Genomic DNA, 13,157 nt, shown 5'->3' on the forward strand with positions numbered 1-13,157 from the left:
TGCGGTACCCTAGGAAGGAGATGGACTGCTGGAAGAACAGGCATTTCTCAGCCTTGACGTACAGGTCATGCTCCAACAGGCTACCAAGCACCCTGTGCACCAGGGACACATGCTCGGCGCGTGTAGTGGAGTATATCAGAATGTCATCAATATACACCACTACATCCTGCCCGTGCAGGTCCCTAAAAATCTTGTCTACAAAGGCTTGGAAGACTGATGGCACATTCATCAACCCGTACGGCATGACTCATAGTGCCCTGAAAGCCATCTTCCACTCGTCTCCTTCCCGGATACGCATCAGATTGTAAGGGAATACCCCCCTCCCTGTATTGGACAAAAATGAATGGGAAGTCATTGGCATCGGACAAACCATATACACATTGTCCAATACCACCCAATTCGGCGTTGATTCATGCAAAGTGTATTGCAAATGCAATATGGCAATTGCCAGTTGTAACACTTTAAAAATTCAACAGGTGGCGAATCCGCTCCACCATGGTTTTTCATATTGGAATTGTAACCCAAGTCAACCTCCAAAAGCAAAATTTTGAAAAAATGATTTTTTTGTCAAAAACTTATCACCCCTTAAGAAAGTGCTTTCTGGACCGTTTTTCAAAATTCTTTCGATTTTTTTTGTCAATTACACATGTGTAAGAACTGTATGAAAATACTTTTGTCCAATTTTATTATCATTTTTTTTACATGCGCATAAGTAATATGTTTTGTCCATTTTCAATATGATTTCATAGGAAGTCAAAAGTCAAAAGTCAAAAATGTCAAAATTTTGTAAAAAACTCCACACACCCTTAAAAAAGTGCTTTCTGGACCATTTTCCAAATTCTTTAGAATTTTTTGTCAATTACACATGTGTAAGAACTGTATGAATACACTTTTTTCCAATTTTATTATCATTTTTAGTTTTTTTTACATGCGCATAAGTAATATGTTTTGTCCATTTTCAATATGATTTCATAGGAAGTCAAAAGTCAAAAGTCAAAAATGTAAAGTTTTTGTAAAAAACTTCACACCCTTAAAAAAGTGCTTTCTGGACCGTTTATCGAAATTCTTTCAAATTTTGCGTCAATTACACACGTATAAGAACTGTATCAACATACTTTAGTTGTATTTTATTATCATAATTCGTTTTTTTTTTTTACTTGTGCATAAGGAATATGATTTGTCCATTTACAATATGATTTCATAGGAAGTCATAAGTCAAAGTCAAAAGTCACTTTTTTGGGGGCCAAATGCCATAAGAAATTTGATATGCTCAAAAATCCTGCAGAAATGCAAAATTGACTGGCCTGATGAACTCGGGATGGCCGGGCAGTGATAGTTGTTCCTTTCCATCACTCGTTGTGTTGATTTCATCATGTCCATTTTGTGATGTTTTTTCACTGTTGAATCATATTGCAAGTGCACGTTCAATGGGCATTTACCATATGAAATTTGACATGCTCAAAAATGCAAAATTGACTGGCCTGATGAACACAGGATGGCCGAGCAGTGATAGTTGTACGTTTCCATCACTTGTTGTGTTGATTTCATCATGTCCATTTGTTTATGTTTTCTCACTTTTGCAAAGTCACTGTGCATTTGCAATATGGTTCAATGGGCAGGTACCATCACGAATTTGTCATGCTATAAAAATCCTGCAGGAATGTGAAATTGACTGGCCCGATGAACTCGAGATGGCTGGGCAGTGCTTCTGGTTCATCTCATTGGCTCGTTAGGGTTGATTTCAGAATGTCACTTTGGTGACGGTACCTCACTGTTTAAACATATTGCAAATGGACAAGAGTCACCAGCAAGTCACTGTCCATCAGTCAATTAGATATCATTCTGACACCAAACTGATACAAACTGACACTAAACCCACTTTTTCCAACTCGTTTAGTAGCCAACTATCACATACTTCAGAGCTGGCCCAAAATTCACAACGCCTTCGGTTCAAACCATAAAAAAAACATAAAACACGTAGTTACGTTCTAGCTGCGGGTCCATTTCTTATGTTACGTGTAGTCTTAGCTGAGGCGACCCTGAATACCAAGTTTCGGCTCGATTGGTCATTTGGTGTCCGAGCAAAAGCCTAATTGGTGCTGAAAATCCACTTTTTTTCCATGACTTGCTAGGGGGTCCTTGAATGAGCTATCGGACAGAAACGTTGGGGTCTGTCTATATGGGCCGAGACGGTCGCAATGCACCTAGTCTTGCGACTCTGGGACATTTCTAAATGTCCTTTTCGTGATGCAAAAATGAATTGAAATCATTGCAAATGTATGAGGCTGTTTCTCAGTCCGAGAACCTTCTAGAGCCACGTAACTCACCACGCACTATCGACCGGAGGTCTAGAACAGGATTCTAAAGTTTCGGAACTCCAGGTCCGACGGTTCTTTAAAAGTTCCAACAAGGTTAACTAATGCAGGCAGTGTATGTCTCTACGCACCCCAATGGGTCCCTACTTCCAAGCTGTGTGTGTGTGTGATTTAGTTTTCCTTTGAAATTTTACATGAAAAATGACTGATTTACAGTTCATGGGGGTTGCCTAATCACATATTTACATTTACATTTAAGTCATTTAGCAGACGCTCTTATCCAGAGCGACTTACAAATTGGTGCATTCACCTTATGAAGATCTGACTTTTCTAACCCCTCGAAACAGCCCAAGAGACACCAATTATGGCACTTCAGGTTGGCACAGGAAGCTATAAGTCAAAACATATCCTCACTGGGGTATGCTTTTACAGAATCCTGAGGTTTAAGTCCTTACGTTAAGAACTGACTGATTTACACAGGGTTGAATACACTATGTCTATCAAACTGCAGGCAGGGTATGGATAAACACTTTTAGGGTGATTTTAACCACTTCCGGTTGGTCCAGGAAGCTTAGAATCAACACAGGTAGACCTCGTAGTGGCCCGATGGACTGTCATCGAAGACAGGTTCATACGACATTCAGAACCCACATAGGCTTCAGGTTGAATTTAGGGGTGCAGGCAATGTATTCCTATGGGGAGAGAAGTCAATGCAAACTGTTTGATGTAAACACCTTCTTTTAACTGGTAAGGGTTAATGCCACACGGTCAAGGGTAGGCTTGCGCAGATCGGGAGGACCTTAGGAATGTACCTGAGGTCGAATTGTGCTTCTCACCCTAACGGTTCTCTCTCTGTCACCCAAAAGCAAATGACGTTGTGGGGCAGGCTTCATTTTGGGCCTACTTTTCTAATGGTCGCTGTGCTTAGACCGAGCGAGCTACGGTCAAGCGGGATATCTCGTTGAACAAGGCACGGCCTAGAGATTATGTTTATGCCATTGCCTGCTCTCTGTGTCTTTGAGAACCGCACTTTATCACTCCATCCTTGCTTTGTGTGTGTGTGAGAGAGCTTTTCTTTGACATCTGCTGGGAGAAATGACTGATTTACAGTTTAGGAGGGTTACCTAGTCACACATATGAAGTTTTGGAGAGATGTGACTTTTCCAACCCTTCAAAACAGACAGTGTGACCCAATTAAAGTCACTTCCGGTTGGCACAGGAAGCTATAAGTAAACACATGTCTTGATTGACATAGACACTTACAGAATCCTGAGTTTTAAGTCTTTAAGTTAAGAATTGACTGATCTACGATCTATACAGGGTTGAATGTAGTCATTTTCACCTTTGAAGGTCATGTACATCAAAACAACTTTTGGGTCAATATAACCACTTCCGGTTGGTCCAGGAAGCTTAGAATCAACACAGGTAGACCTCGTAGTGGCCTGATGGACTGTCATCGAAGACAGGTTCATACGACATTCATAACCCACATTGGCTTCAGGTTGAATTTAGAGGTGCAGGCAATGTATTCCTATGGGGAGAGAAGTCAATGCAAACTCTTTGAAGTAAACACCTTCTTTTAACTATTAAGGGTTAATGCCACACGGTCAAGGTTAGGCTTGCACGGATCGGGAGGACCTTAGGAACCTTGTGCTTCTCACCCTAACAGTTCTCTCACTGTCACCCAAAAGCAAATGACATTGAGGGCCAGCCTTCATTTTGGGCCTACTTTTCTAATGGTCGCTGTGCTTAGACCGAGCGAGCTACGGTCAAGTGGGGCATCTCGTTGAACTCGGCACGGCCTACAGAATATGGAAATGCCATTGTAGGCTTTGTGTGTCTTTAAGCACCGCACTTTGTCACTCCATCCTTGCTGTGTGTGTGTTTCTGTGTGTGTGTGTGTGTGAGAGAGCTTTTCTTTTACATCTGTTGGGAGAAATGACTGACTTACAGTTTATGGGGGTTGCCTAATCACACATATGAAGTTTTGAAAAGATCTGACCTTTTTAACCCTTGGAAACTGCCAATGTGACACCATTTAAGGCACTTCCGGTTGGCACAGGAAGCTATAAATAATCTCATATCCTGATTGGGGTATGCCTTTACAGAATCCTGAGTTTTAAGTCTTTACGTTAAAAACTGAGTTATTTACAGAGGGTTTAGTGAGTGTGTGTTATTTCAGAAAATCATAGAAAATCACAGAAATCTCGCAGAGCTCCGCAGCACACTTTAAAAAGATTCGTAAGAACACCCCGCAACTGGATCTGTAACCGTTGAAAAAAAAACACCTATCCGTGAACATCACCAATCTGTCATCGTACGATTTCTCTTAAATGACGATAGATAAATGGCTGGTTCTTTTTTTATTGACACCGGAGGCTCCTTGACTTTGACGTGAAGTGGAAAAATAATTTCTCTATTTTCATTTTGGACCTTTAATCCCAGATAAATGGCCATAACTCAAAAACCGTTGAGGCCTAGACGCCATCTTGTTCGGGGCCAACTGCCCATTATGCCAAACCTACGCTCACCGAGTTTCGGCTTCGAAATATTTTCCGTTTTCGAGGTAAGGCCCCGTCGTGAATCGTGATGTTTTGTCCAATAGCAATATGATTGCTTATGCCCTCTTGTGGGATATTCCGGGACAGCGGAAAAATGACCAAAATCTTATTATTTTTGTAAAGCGGAAACCGAATGTCCGACAAAGTTAATTTGACCTGGTAGGTCCGGCCCTGCCGCTCGGCCCGACACCATCCGCAAATTTTACAAACGATTTCGGACGTCTAGTAAGGGACCGTACATTTGCAATATGGACTTTCTCACTAACCATACAGCAACTGAAGAAATCTTCCCTCAAGGTATGTAAGTGCTCCTCTAGTTTGGTGAAGAAGCGTGCCCCATGCATTGACTCAATTGCTGTGGCTATGAGCGGTAGCGGGTAACTATACCTCACCATGATCTGGTTCAGACCTCGATAGTATGGGCGCAGACCTCCCTCCTTCTTCTTCACAAAAAAGAAACTCAAGGAGGCGGGTGAAGTGGAGGACCGAATGTACCCCTGACTGCAGGGATTCGGAGACATATGTTTCCATAGTCTCGTCTCTGCCTGTGAGAGGGGATACACGTGACTCCTGGGAAGTGCAGCGTCTACCAGGAGATCTATTGCACAATCGCCCCGTTGATGGGGTGGTAATTGAGTTGCATTCTTTTTGGAGAAGGCGAGAGCCAAATTCGGCATATTCAGGGGGAATGCACACAGTGGAGAATGCACACCTGGTCTGGACTTTCCACCGTAGTAGCACCAACGGAAACCCCTAAACACCTCCCCGAGCACTCTCATGACCACCCAGGGAGAGCCCTCTGTTGCCAAGAAACAGTGGGGTCATGACAAGCTAACCAGGGTAAGCCTAGCACCATGGGAAATGCAGGAGAGTCAATAAGGAAGAGACTCATTCTCTCCTTGTGACCTCCCTGCGTCACCTTGCCCAGAGGAGCGGTGCACTCTCTAATCAACCCTGACCTTAATGGTCGATTATCTAAGGCGTGAACGGGAAAGGCACAGCCACGGGAAAAATGGGGATCCCTAAACTATGGGCGAACGATCTATCTATAAAATTCCCAGCCGCGCCTGAATCGATGAGCGCCTTATGCTGGGAATGCGGGGAATACTCAGGAAAAATTACATATAAAAACATATGTGCAACAGAGGGCTCTGTTTGAGAATGGTGCCGACTCATCTGGGGTGATGCCAGAGTGCCCTGCCTGCTGCCTCGATACCCAGAGGAACCAACCCGGCACTGACCGGCAGTGTGACCTCTGCGGCCACAGATGGTGCACGAGCCGGAACCCCCTCTGGTCTCCCTGCGCACCGCCCCTCCCAGCTCCATGGGTATCGGAGAGGGGGTGCGGGGGGATGGAACCAACAGACCCTGATATGAACGTCCACGGGTAGCCAGCAGGTTATCCAGCCGGATAGACAGGTCCACCAGCTGGTCGAATGTGCACTGATCTGAAATGACTGGAGGGAACAAAGCAATACAGTAGAGGCCAATTTAAGCCTTCTATAGTTATAAAGTAAAGGATATAAGGAGAGGACATCATTCAGGGGAATATAGACACAACCCTAGAGAAGGAGTGTAAGAGTGGTATGAGTGTCAGTTGTGAGTATAATTAGCTAACTTCAGGATTAGGTATTGACCTTTGACACCAAACTAATTATCTACCAGGGCTGTTTGCTTGAGCAACAGTGCCATCCAGAGGCCCAAGTACGACGACATACTCCAGCCCCAGAGTTTGTCAACCCCACCTGGATGGCGGGCCTCCCGGACAGCTGCCTGCGAGTGCCAGTCCTGGAGCCAGGCCGAGTGCCAGTCCTGGAGCCAGGCCGAGTGCCAGTCCTGGAGCCAGGCGTCGCAGATCCAGGCCGGTGTGTGCTTCCTGGTTGTGCATGTACGCCATGTGCGTGGCAACCTCACCATCCACCATGGCGTGTCTTACCTGTGGGCGCACTTCGTGACGTGCTGGAGGGCGTGGCCGACTTCCTAAGGGAGTACCCCGCTGGTGCGGCTCAAGTAGGAGTTCAGTGATACCTTCGACATCTACGTGGCGGTAGTCAGCTACATCCACCTCTACGCCGACTGGGACCTGTTGTGGAACAGTCGGTTCATGCCCACTGTGGGACAGAACAGAGGGAAGCTCATTGTCCTGCAGGACTTTGGCGGACCTGACCTCGGAATGGGCCTGGACATTGCAGACGACTGGAAGGTAAGGAGACAGTCATTTTTGAAAATGAAATTGTTGCTAGGAAAATGTATTGAGTCTCATATACTTGTCTCCCCAGGTCCCCACCCTCCTGCACGTGGCTGAGAAATGGCAAAGTGTGCATGAACATCTGGAGGCTGCCCCTGTGTGCAACAAGGCCCATATCTTCCTCACCTACGGCAGCGGAGCCCAGCGAATCAACGCCCACCTGTCGGCACAGATAGGGCAGAGCACGCGCTTCGGAATCATCACCATGGATTTCCCCGCCGCTCCCCTCCTTCAAATGATCATCGACTTCAACTTAGAGAGAGGTCCCTCATCTACCAAGCCTGCTACCATACAATCAACATAGATACAATCAAATGAAAATTGCTGGGACTACATAAGAACTGGGAGTCCAGTTTGCATATTGCATGCTTGTTTTCACTATGCCTTGCCATTTAACAAAGTAGTTGTCTCTTGACGTTCCACCAAGCGGGCTCTCCGTAGCCGATATGAGTAAGACCTTTAAAAAGGTCAACATTCACAAGGCCGCAGGGCCAGACGGATTACCAGGACGTGTACTCCGAGCAGGTGTTTCATGGACGAGTCGCACCTCTATTTTCTCATTCATAGTGGGACCTATACAACAGATGGACATGGACTCATCTCCATCTAAAAATGTCTGATAAACTTTGATTTTGTAGTGAACGTTTACTTTAAGTGCTGATGCTCAAAGAAAACAGGCACATTTGGGAAGAATGCCACACCACAAAATCAAATAAAATAAAATAAAATGTTATTTATATAGCCCTTCGTACATCAGCTGATATCTCAAAGTGCTGTACAGAAACCCAGCCTAAAACCCCAAACAGCAAGCAATGCAGGTGTAGAAGCACAAAACATGAACTCAAAAGGGAAAAGACATATGGTATCTGTTTGAAAGTGATGTCATTAAAATATTAACCACTTTCAAACCCAGCAGTGTTTCAGTCACAACAATGACACAATGTAAGTATGATTGGACAGGCTATTCAAAATTGTCAGTAGAAATAAATTGGACTTGAATTGACTGAATGGAGATTTTGAAAGAAAACAGCTGTTGAAAGAATGATGACAATAACTTTCCCACACTGAAACCTAGGCTTTTATCGTTATAAATAAGCAAATGAACACCAACCTTAGTTTGACCAAAAATATTACTATGCTATTTATAGATATAAAGATATACGATGCAACAGTATTTAGACCACTTGACTTTTTCAACAAAAAAATACTTTATAGCCGTATTCTAAAATTGATTAAATTAAAAACTGTACCCATCAATTTACACACCATAGCCCATAATGACAAAGTGAAAACAGGTTTTTAGAAATGTTTGCAAATGTAATAAAAATGAGAACAGAAATACCTTTTTTACATAAGTACTCAGACCCTTTGCAATGAGACTTGAAATTGAGCTCAGGTGAATGCTGTTTCTATTGGTCATCCTTGAGATGTTTCTACAACTTGATTGGGGTCCCCTGTGGTAAATTCAATGCAAACCAAATCCAGTTAGCTGTTCAGGAGTCTTATGGCTTGAGGGTAGAAGCTGTTTTAAGAAGTCTTTTGGATCTAGGCTTGACGCTCCGGTACCGCTTGCCATTTGGTAGCAGAGAGAACAGTCTATGACTAGGGTGGCTGGAGTCTTTGGCAATTTGTAGGGCCTTCCTCTGACATCATCTGGTGTAGAGGTCCTGGATGGCAGGAAGCTACCCTCTGTAGTGCCTTGCGGTCGGAGGCTGAGCAGTTGCCATACAGGCAGTGACGCAACTGGTCAGGATGCTCTTGATGGTGCAGCTGTAGAACGTTTTGAGGATCTGAGGACCAATGCCAAATCTTTTCAGTATCCTGAGGAGGAATAGGCGTTGTTGTGCTCTCTGCACGAATGTCTTGGTGTGCTTGGACCATGACCATTCATTGGTGATGGGGACACTAAGGAACTTGAGGTTCTCAACATGCTCCACTACAGCCCGTCGATGAGAATGGGGGCGTGCTTGGCCCTCCTTTTCCTGTAGTCCACAATAATCTCCTTTGTCTTGATCACGTTGAGGGGGAGTTTGTTATCCTGGCACCACACTGCCAGGTCTCTGACCTCCTCCCTATAGGCTGTCTCATCGTTCTTGTTGATCAGGCCTACCACTGTTGTGTCATCGGAAAACTTAATGATGGTGTTGGAGTCATGCAGTCATGGGTGAACAGGGAGTAGAGGAGAGGACTGAGCACGCACCCCTGAGGGGCCCCCGTGTTGAGGATCAGCGTGGCAGATGTGTTGTTACCTACCCTTACCACCTGGGGGCGGCCCGTCACGAAGTCCAGGATCCAGTTGCAGAGGGAGGGGTTTAGTTCCAGGGTCCTTAGCTTAGTGATGAGCTTTGAGGGCACTATGATGTTGAACGCTGAGCTGTAGTCAATGAATAGCATTCTCACATAGGTGTTCCTTTTGTACAGGTGGGAAAGGGCAGTGTGGAGTGCAATAGAGATTGCGTCATCTGTGGATCTTTTAGGACGGTATGCAAATTGGAGTGGGTCTAGGGTTTCTGGGATAATGATGTTGATGTGAACCATGACCAGCCTTTCAAAGCACTTCATGACTACAGACTTGAGTGCTACAGGTCAGCAGTCATTTATTCAGGTTACAGGTTACCTTGGTGTTCTTGGTCACAGAGACTATGGTGGTCTGCTTGAAACATGTTGGTATTACAGACTCGGTCAGGGACAGGTTGAAAATGTCAGTGAAGACACTTGGCAGTTGGGCAGCGCATGCTCGGAGTACACGTCCTGGTAATCCGTTTGGCCCTGCGGCCTTGTAAATGTTGACGTGATTAAGATCTTTAAACAGATCGGCTATGGAGAGCGTGATCACACAGCTGTCCGGAACAGCTGGTGCTCTCATGCATGCTTTAGTGTTGCATGCCTCGAAGCTTAGAAGTAATTTACCTCGTCTGGTAGGCTTGTGTCACTGAGCAGCTCATGGCTGTAAATGTGATATTTCCATTTAAAAAAAAATACATTTTCAAAATAATTCTAAAACTGTTTTTGCTTTGACATTATGGGACATTTTGTGTAGATTGATGTAAAGTGGCTAGTGATATATTTTCCATCAATTTCCATCAATTCCCATTATTAAAGTGGCTGAAGGCTAGCTGTATTGGGTGCAGTTGACTGAACTGCTCACTTTTGTGTCTGTAGGTATACAGACAAGGAGGCATACAAAGGTATGTCAATTGGCATCGGTATCTTCAATGAATATCCCATCGGATGTGTATGAAAACCATTTTCAAAAGTTTTTTTCATTCACATTTACCACAAAAACCAAGGTACGAATACTGTTGTGTGCATGTTTAATCATCTGTATACTTACTATTTTTGGGATTCACAAACTTCATTTTCCATACACCTCTGAATATAACTGCAACATATTTCTGGCTATGGAGGAGGAGGGGGGTTAACATTTTTACCCCAAATGGTTCTTCAAAGAATTTATAGGGGTTGCTCTACAGTTTCAATTTGAAGAAGAACCCCTAAAGGTTACTCCAGGAACCTTTTATTTTTTGTGTCTTCCTGAGGCTGTCGTTTCAGAGGCTGTTGCAGCTGCAGTTCCAGTCTGCTGTTTCAGAGGATGTAGCAGTCGCAGTTACAGAGGCTAGCATTTCAAAGGTGATTGCAGTTGCGGCGCCAAAAGTTGCCGTGCCCGAGGTGGCAGCTACAGCTCCAGAGGTGGCAGCTCCAGAGGCTGCCCCAGTGGCTGAGGTTACCCCAGAGGCGACTAAGAAAAGAAAAAAGTAGTTCCACCCACAGAGAACCAGAAAAAAGACAAAGGACCCCGCGTTTGAGCACTTAATGTCATTACTAGATACTCACAGAACAGTTTACTCTGTTTGACTCCTGGCAATAGCAGTAAATCAATTATTTGGATATGTTTTGAAAGTGGAAGTAGTTATTTAATGACAAACTCATGGTTGTACATTGTATTCTACTCTTTTATTTTGTCATTTCATTATTTTCATATGCATGTTATGCATGTCACTTTCACTGCAAGTTGATATGAAGAGTAGTTACTGTGAAAATGCCTGTGATGGAGCCTTTAACTTGGTCTTGGTTTCCAGGTGCAAGTTGATATGAAGAGTAGTTACTGTGCAAATGCCTGTGATGGAGCCTTTAACTTGGTCTTGGTTTCCAGGTGTCGGTACCATCGACAGATTTATTTCAGTTTCTCTTTAGGCAATGTTAAGAGCTGAGACATTGGTGGACAGGATATTGTACAATACGTATCAAATCTGACAAAAATGGTCAGGAACTTAAATATTTGATTTTAACAGCACAAAACTTGTAACAAAGTATAGGGTAAAACAAAAAGTTATTTCTCACGTCTCTTCATTGATATACAGTATCGAAATACCTCCTAAGGAGCTTGACAAAGCACAGACCTTTGCAGGAGCCGAGTGCCGAAAGTAGTTAACTGTAACACCTTTAGAAATCTATCAGTCTGTCTGCTTTTCCACTGCCCTCAATGGGGTGCTTTTCACGGCACCAGGCTTTGTCTCTGCCAATGTCAACATGTGAACATGATGGTTAAATTGTGATATATTTTGCTTTGACTTAGGAGTGCCGATGTACAAAACACTTATGAGCTAGTTGATTTATCACGTAAGGTAGAAAGAATCCTGATCGTCGGACTGTGTTCATTTTCAGATTTTAAAAAAAGGGATTAATTAAGGAAACTGCCACTCCATGCTCCATTTCCCTTAATTTTCACCCTTGAAGATCTGAGTGGATTGGATATGTGTAAGTAATGAATGTACCTTTATCTATCAAATTGCTATACGTAGCTATTAGCATATTTCTTACACATACAGTATGTCTTTAGATCCAGAATTGATGCGGTCCCCGTAGATCACCATATCGAGCTACAACAAAACCAGAAGAATGTGCACAGTGTACCCTTCAGAAATATGGATGACCAATTAATCACTAAATGTTGAGGCCTGGCCAGCGAAGCCATTTAAAAACCTGTTTAGCTAGCTGGGACGGTAAAATGCATAACAGATCAGATTTTACATCCACGCTACCTCTGAAGAGAACGCAACATCCTCAAACATTTTCCACAGCTTGAGAAACAATGGCAGTTTTATTTTATTCAAATTGCACAGCTCATTACTATAATGAACAAGGAATATAAACGCAACATGTAAACTGAAATAAAAGATCCCAAAAATGTCCCACATGCATAAAAAGCTTCTCAAATTGTGCACAAATTTGTTTACATCCCTGTTAGTGACCATTTCCCCTTGTCCAAAGCAATCCATCCACCTGACAGGTGTGGCATATCAAGATTCTGATTAAACAGCATGATTACACAGGTGCACCTTGTGCTAGGGACAATAAAAGGCCACTTTAAAATGTGAAGTTTTGTCATACAATGCTACAGATGTCTCAAGTTGAGGGAGCGTGCAATTAGCATGCTGACTACAGGAATGTTCACCAGAACTGTTGCCAGAGAATTTAATGTTAATTTCTATAACATAAGCCACCTTCAAAGTAATTTTAAAGAATGTGGCAGTACGTCCAACCGGCCTCACAGCCGCAGACGTGTAACCATGCCAGCCCAGGACATCCACATCTGGCTTCTTCATCTGCGGTATCGTCTGAGACCAGCCACCCGGACAGCTGAGGAAACTGTGGGTTTACACAAAGAATTTCTGCACAAACTGTCTCCGGGAAGCTCATCTGCGTGCTTGTTGCCCTCACCAGGGTCTTGACCTGACTGAAGTTTGGCGACGTAACAGACTTCAGTAGGCAAATGCTCAACTTCGATGGACACTGGCACACAAGAAAAGTGTGCTCTTCATGGATTAATCCTGGTTTCAAATGTATCAGGCAGATGGCAGACCTCGTGTATGGCAATGTTTAGGCGAGTGGGTCGCTTATGTCTACGTTGTGAACAGAGTACCCTATGGTGGCGGTGGAATTCTGGTACAGGCAGGCATAAGCTACAAACACAATTGCATTTTATCGATGGCAATTTGACTGCAGAGATACCGTGACAAGATCCTGAGGCCC

At 43.8% G+C, this 13,157-nt stretch overlaps 1 pseudogene; it reads left to right on the plus strand.

Annotated features, from left to right (window-relative positions):
• Positions 1 to 242: 242 nt before the first annotated feature.
• On the plus strand, positions 243 to 10,883 carry LOC118398955 (uncharacterized; annotated as a pseudogene).
• The last annotated feature ends 2,274 nt before the right edge of the window (positions 10,884 to 13,157 follow it).

The sequence above is a fragment of the Oncorhynchus keta genome, chromosome 20 (assembly GCF_023373465.1).
Source record: "Oncorhynchus keta strain PuntledgeMale-10-30-2019 chromosome 20, Oket_V2, whole genome shotgun sequence".
Taxonomy (NCBI): Eukaryota; Metazoa; Chordata; class Actinopteri; order Salmoniformes; family Salmonidae; genus Oncorhynchus; species Oncorhynchus keta.